At 41.5% G+C, this 6,229-nt stretch overlaps 1 non-coding gene across 1 annotated transcript; it reads left to right on the plus strand.

The window, feature by feature from the left end:
- The first annotated feature begins 4,238 nt into the window (after nucleotides 1-4,238).
- On the plus strand, nucleotides 4,239-4,310 carry TRNAE-UUC (transfer RNA glutamic acid (anticodon UUC)). The gene has a single exon. It is a non-coding gene; the product is annotated as a tRNA-Glu (tRNA).
- The last annotated feature ends 1,919 nt before the right edge of the window (nucleotides 4,311-6,229 follow it).

The following is a 6,229-nucleotide window of genomic DNA, read 5'->3' on the forward strand; positions in this document are numbered from 1 at the left end:
CTTTCAATTTCATTATTTGTGATAGGTCTGTTTATATTTTCCTGTTTATATTTTTCTGATGCTCTGTCCATTGGTGAAAGTGGGGTGTTAAAGTCCCCTACTATTATTGTGTTACTGTCGATTTCCCCTTTCATTGTTTTCAGCATTTGCCTTATGTATTGAGGTGCTCTTATGTTGGGTGCATAAATATTTACAATTGTTATATCTTCTTCTTGGGTCCTTTGATCATTATGTAGTGTCCCTCCTTATCTCTTATAACAGTCTTTATTTTAAAATCTATTTCATCTGATATGAGTATTGCTACTCCAGCTTTCTTTTGATTTCCATTTGCATGGAATCTATTTTTCCATCCCCTCACTTTCAGTCTGTATGTGTCCCTAGGTCTGAAGTGGGTCTCTTGTAGACAGCATATATATGGGTCTTGTTTTTGTATCCATTCAGCCAGTCTGTGTCTTTTGGTTGGGGCATTTAATCCATTTACATTCAAGGTTATTATCGATATGTATGTTCCTATTACCATTTTCTTATTTGTTTTGGGTTTGTTTTTGTGGGTCTTCTTCTTCTCTTGTGTTTCCCACTTAGAGAAGTTTCTTTAGCATTTGTTGTAAAGCTGGTTTGGTGGTGCTGAATTCTCTTAGCTTTTGCTTGTCTGAAAAGCTTTTCACTTCTCCATTGAATCTGAATGAGATCCTTGCTGGGTAGAGTAATCTTGGTTGAAGGTTTTTCTCTTTCACCACTTTAAGTATAACCTGCCACTCCCTTCTGGCCTGCAGTTTCTGCTGAAAAATCAGCTGATAACCTTATGGGGATTCCTTTGTATGTTATATTTTGTTTTTCCCTTGCTGCTTTTAATATTTTTTCCTTGAATTTAATTTTTGTTAGTTTGATTAATATGTGTCTCGGTGTGTTTTTCCTAGGTTTTATCCTATATGGGTCTCTCTGTGCTTCCTGGACTTGGGTGACTATTTCCTTTCCCATGTTAGGGAAGTTTTCAACTATAATCTCTTCAAATATTTTCTCAGACCCTTTCTTTTTCTCTGCTTCTGGGACCCCTATAATTTGAATGTTGGTGCATTTAGGGTTGTCCCAGAGGTCTCTGAGATTGTCTTCAATTCTTTTCATTCTTTTTTCTTTATTCTGCTTCTCAGCAAATATTTCCACTATTTTGTCTTCCAGCTCACTTATTCATTCTTCTGCCTCAATTATTCTGTTATTGATTCCTTCTAGTGTATTTTTCATTTCAGTTATTGTGTTATTCATCTCTGTTTGTTCTTTAGTTCTTCTAGATCTTTGTTAACATTTCTTATATTTTCTCAGTCCATGCCTCCATTCTATTTCTGAGGTTCTGGATCAACTTTACTATCATACTCTGAATTCTTTTTCAGGTAGATTGCCTATTTCATCTTAATTTATTTGGTCTTGTAGGATTTTACCTTGCTCCTTCATCTGTGATGTATTTTTTTGCCATCTCTCTTTTTTTTTTTTATGAGTGGGATTGTGTTCCTGTTTTACTGGTTGTTTGGCCTGAGGCTTCCAACACGAGTTTGTAGTCTATTGGGTAGAGCTGGGTCTTGGTACTGAGATCAGGACCTCTGTGAGACCTCACTCCGATGAATATGCCCTGGGGTCTGAGGTTCTCTGTTAGTCCAGTGGTTCGGACTTGGAACTCCCACCGCAGGAGCTTTGGCCCAACCCCCGGCTCGTGAACCAAGATCCTGCAAGCTGCCTGGGGTGGCAAAAAAAAAAAAAAGAACAAGAACAAAGTAAAAAATAAAATTACACTAGGAAACTAACAGATATGTTAGGAAGAATATAAAGATTAAAATAGAGATGAATCAACAACCAGAAGGTACATGAGTACCACAACAGTAAAAAAGAGGAGGAGGGAAAAGAAAAAAAAAGCAGGGGGGGAAGACCTTGGCTGTGGAGGGTGGGTCCTAAGCAAGGGCGAGGTTTGGGTGGTTGGCAGGGCCAATGCTTAGGACCCACAGGGCTGGAAAAGGCCCTGGGGGATGTGGGGGGTGTGGCTTAGGCTCAAGGAACAGAAGGGGCCCAGGTGTGCCCTTCCCCTGGTCTCAGAGGGCAGGGGACCTCACCTGGGAGCCCAGCAGGCTTCCCAGGCCGAGTGGACAAGGCCAGCACCCTCTGCTCCTCTCCCGCTCCTCCTGGAGGGCTCCTCCCGCCTGCCTCTCCTCATCTTCCCAGCCTCCCTCCTGTTGCCCCCAGGACCCACACGGCCTGTATGGGGCTTTGGAGGGGGCAGTACTGGCTTGGTAGCTCAGCGGGCTCCCTGGCCTGGTGGGCCAGGGGATCACCCTCTACTCCTCTCCCCCTCTTCCCGGAGAGTCCCTTCCACCTGCCTCTCCTGATCTCCCCGGTCTCAGGGGCACCTATCCTGCCTGGGCTCCACTTCTCCTACCCCCTCAGTCTCCCTACATCACACTGGTTTATTTTGGGGTTCCTCCCGTCTCCGTGGGCCGCAGAGTCCCCCACCAGTGGCTGGCAGGTGCCCTAGTTTTGGGGAGATGCTAACTCCGTGTCTTCCTACACTGCCATCTTGACTCTGCCTCCCAGAACTAATTTTAATTTCTTAATTTCCTTGGCTATTTGATTCATAGCCATGTATCTGCATCTAGAATCATGCTTGGCACAGAACTAGACAAAAATAATTCAATTATATATATATATTTTAAATAACTAAATTATTTATTTATTTACTTTTGGCTGCTGTTGGGTCTTTGTTGCTGTGCATGGATTTTCTGTAGTTGCAGTGAGCAGGGGCTACTCTGTTGTGGTGTGTGGGCTTCTCATTGCAGTGGCTTCTCTTGTTGCAGAGCACAGGCTCTAGGCATGTGGGCTTCAGTACTTGTGGCTCGCAGGCTCCAGAGCGCAGGCTCAGTAGTTGTGGCACATGGGCTTTGTTGCTCCGTGGCATGTGGGATCTTCCTGCACCAGGGCTCAAACCCGTGTCCTCTGCGTTGGCAGGTGGATTCTTAACCACTGTGCCACCAGGGAAGCCCCAGATATTATTTTTGAATACACTATCTTTCTCTAGTTATTGTTAGGCTTATTAGACTTCCCTTCTATATAATTTTTGTTTAATTAATTTATTTATTTATTTATTTTTGGCTGTGTTGGGTCTTCGTTTCTGTGCAAGGGCTTTCTCTAGTTGTGGCGAGCGGGGGACACTCTTCATCGTGGTGCGCGGGCCTCTCACTGTTGTGGCCTCTCTTGTTGCGAAGCACAAGCTCCAGATGCCCAGGCTCAGTAGTTGTGGCTCACGGGCCTAGTTGCTCTGTGGCATGTGGGATCTTCCCAGACCAGGGCTCAAACCCATGTCCCCTTCATTGGCAGGCAGATTCTCAACCACTGTGCCACCAGGGAAGCCCTCTATATAATATTGGTAGGAAATTATTTCCTCAAATGGCTATCATTTTAAAGTTTGGAAGTGTAAATGATAAACTGGAGGCAAATTATAAGATGATCAAACAATATTGGCATTTCCTGGAAGTGTAGTATGCAATAAAAACTTTCTGAATTTATATCCATTTATCTTTAAAATCTGAATTCCACCTAAATTTCCTAGTTTCTTTATCTGTACTTAGTGTTAAATGTCATTATTTTCCATCCCCAATCCCATGCTATCCCTCTTTCTCTTCACCTTGGAAGCTCTCCTCTTTCTCTCTTTGGAAAAACGTTTTTCTGATATTATAACAAGTTATTCATTTTTCTCAATATCCGTTTGAGAAGCTTCATACCATTTTTACCAGCTTTTATAGCATATTTTGACAAACACTTTCTCATAATGCCATACTTTTCCAGATAAATTAGATGTTCCTGAAGATTACTATAATAACATATTTATTTATACTTAAATAAGGAATCAGTTTTAAGTTGTATAGTTTATTTTAAAAAATAGCTCTGTGCACTCTAGAATTACCCCTTCCCATAGATTGTATAACAGATTGGCTAACTCTTCAGTGAATCTCTCCCAACAAATGGACACCAGATCCTTTCCCAGATGTACAGGTTTAATCATGTTCCTGGTTCTTAAATTTTAGAATGGGAAGCTGTATTTCTCTTCTTTCCCAAATATTTTACATAAAATTTTGTATTCAGGTAAGGATACACATATTTCCAAGGTATACAAAAGCTTCCAGAAGAATACCACAACTAAAAATATTTTTATCAATTTTCAAGTTCCATTATAGATAATAAAAGTGAAGCTTAGGGGGAGTTCCTTGGCAGTCCAGTGGTTAGGACTTGGCACTTTCACTGCCATGACCCAGGTTCAATCCCTGGTTGGGGAACTAGGATTCTGCAAGCCGAGGTGCAGCCAGAAAAAAAAAAAGAAAGAAAGAAAAGTGAAGCTGATAATTATTGCTACAATGGCAATCATATTACAGTATATAAATGTGTCAAATTAACATGTTGTACACCTTAAATCTATACCACGCTATATGTCAAATATATGTTTCAATTAAAATAACGTGAAGCTGAGAAAGTTAAGTACATAATCTGTTACTAACTGGTTGTTACTGGGTTCAAATCAGTTTGTCTGCATCTTCCACCTTGTACCTCATTACCTCTAAGTATCCTTTCTCTTTTATCCACCTATTGATATCCTGCCTATTGTTAGCCTAATGAGAAAAACAGAGTAACAAAAAACTAGGCATTAATTAGGATCCCTGTTTTATCTAAAATAATAATACCAAATGCTCCTTGCAGCTTAAAAATAATAAATTGAAAAGTGACTTTCAGAGGCATATACTTGGAAAAGATTTGTTGCTTTGTAAATTTAATCAACATGAAAAGGAATACAGACTGTTTTTAGTATAACACGTAGGACAAAAAAGTGGAAAGGCTTTAGGAAACAAATATGGAGAGAACAGTGGCCTCAAAGTGTAATCCACAGATGGGCATAATCAGCAACACCTGAAAATGTGTTAGAAATGCAAATTCTCCACATCAACCCCAGAAGGACTAAATCAGAGACTTCAGGTGGAACCAAGCAATCTGTGTTTCAGCAGGCCCTCTAGGTGAGTCTGACACCCACTAAACCTACCAGATACACAGTAAAGTTAGAGAACCAATTTTTCTAAATGATTCAGCCTCAGAAGCAGTGGAAGGAGTTGAAAAAGAAAAAGTTGATTTTCTTGGTATGGGGAAACTAAAAACTTTTATTAGGATTGTACGCTTTTCTATTGCTCAGTACTAAGCACCCTAATAAATGTGTTATATTATTTGACCTAAATAAATGTGTTAAATACACACATATATACCATAATTATATATACATAGTAAAATTGGTATACATTAGGGGCAAAAAATAGAGGGAAATATGCCCCCCCCCCAAATTAAATATGTTGATGTGGGATTTTTGTTTTCTTTCTTTTTAACTCATTCTCCCATATCAGGTAAACCTAATACACAGAAATTTGTATGCTTTTCCCCTGTTAATTGGTCTTATGTCAGTTTAATTCTCAGGCCCTAAAGGTAAAAGTAAAATTTTGTCTCACATTCCTGAAATCTAAATAAGTCCCATTCACTCTGTTTTAAATACTACAAGGACAATTTCTGAATTTCTACTTCTCTAACCTTTTTCTCCTTCACTCAATCACCTATTAAAAACATCTCCCGGGGCTTCCCTGGTGGCGCAGTGGTTGAGAGTCCGCCTGCCGATGCAGGGGACACGGGTTCGTGCCCCGGTCCGGGAGGAGCCCACATCCCGGGGAGCGGCTGGGCCCGTGAGCCATGGCCGCTGAGCCTGCGCGTCCGGAGCCTGTGCTCCGTAACGGGAGAGGCCTCAACAGGGAGAGGCACGTGTACCGCAAACAAAACAATACAAAGTTTAAATGTGTCTTGCACCCAAATTTAAACATCTTTAGATACAAATATATCCCCAGCAGAAATCAGTCTTCAATTTTAACATCCCTTGAACAGCTTCTGAGTGATCTCTTTCGTGGATTGCTTAAGAGTATTGCCCCATGAACCAACTCCCCCCTCCTTTTATCCACACTCAGCTCCTTTCTTTCCTTGAAATTCTCAGCGCCCTCCTCTGGCTACTATTTACTTCTTAGCAGCCGGGGCCGAAATTTACGCAGGCCTGGGTCGGATCCAATCAGGGCCCAGCCAGAAAGCAAGGGCGCAGCAAGCCCTCGCGAGGTTCAACTTCTCTGGGACTTGCTTCGCGGGCATCACGTGATATCAGTCCACGCCTCCCGCTCTT

The sequence above is a fragment of the Lipotes vexillifer genome, unplaced genomic scaffold (assembly GCF_000442215.2).
Source record: "Lipotes vexillifer unplaced genomic scaffold, Lipotes_vexillifer_v1.1 scaffold153, whole genome shotgun sequence".
NCBI classification, from domain to species: domain Eukaryota; kingdom Metazoa; phylum Chordata; class Mammalia; order Artiodactyla; family Lipotidae; genus Lipotes; species Lipotes vexillifer.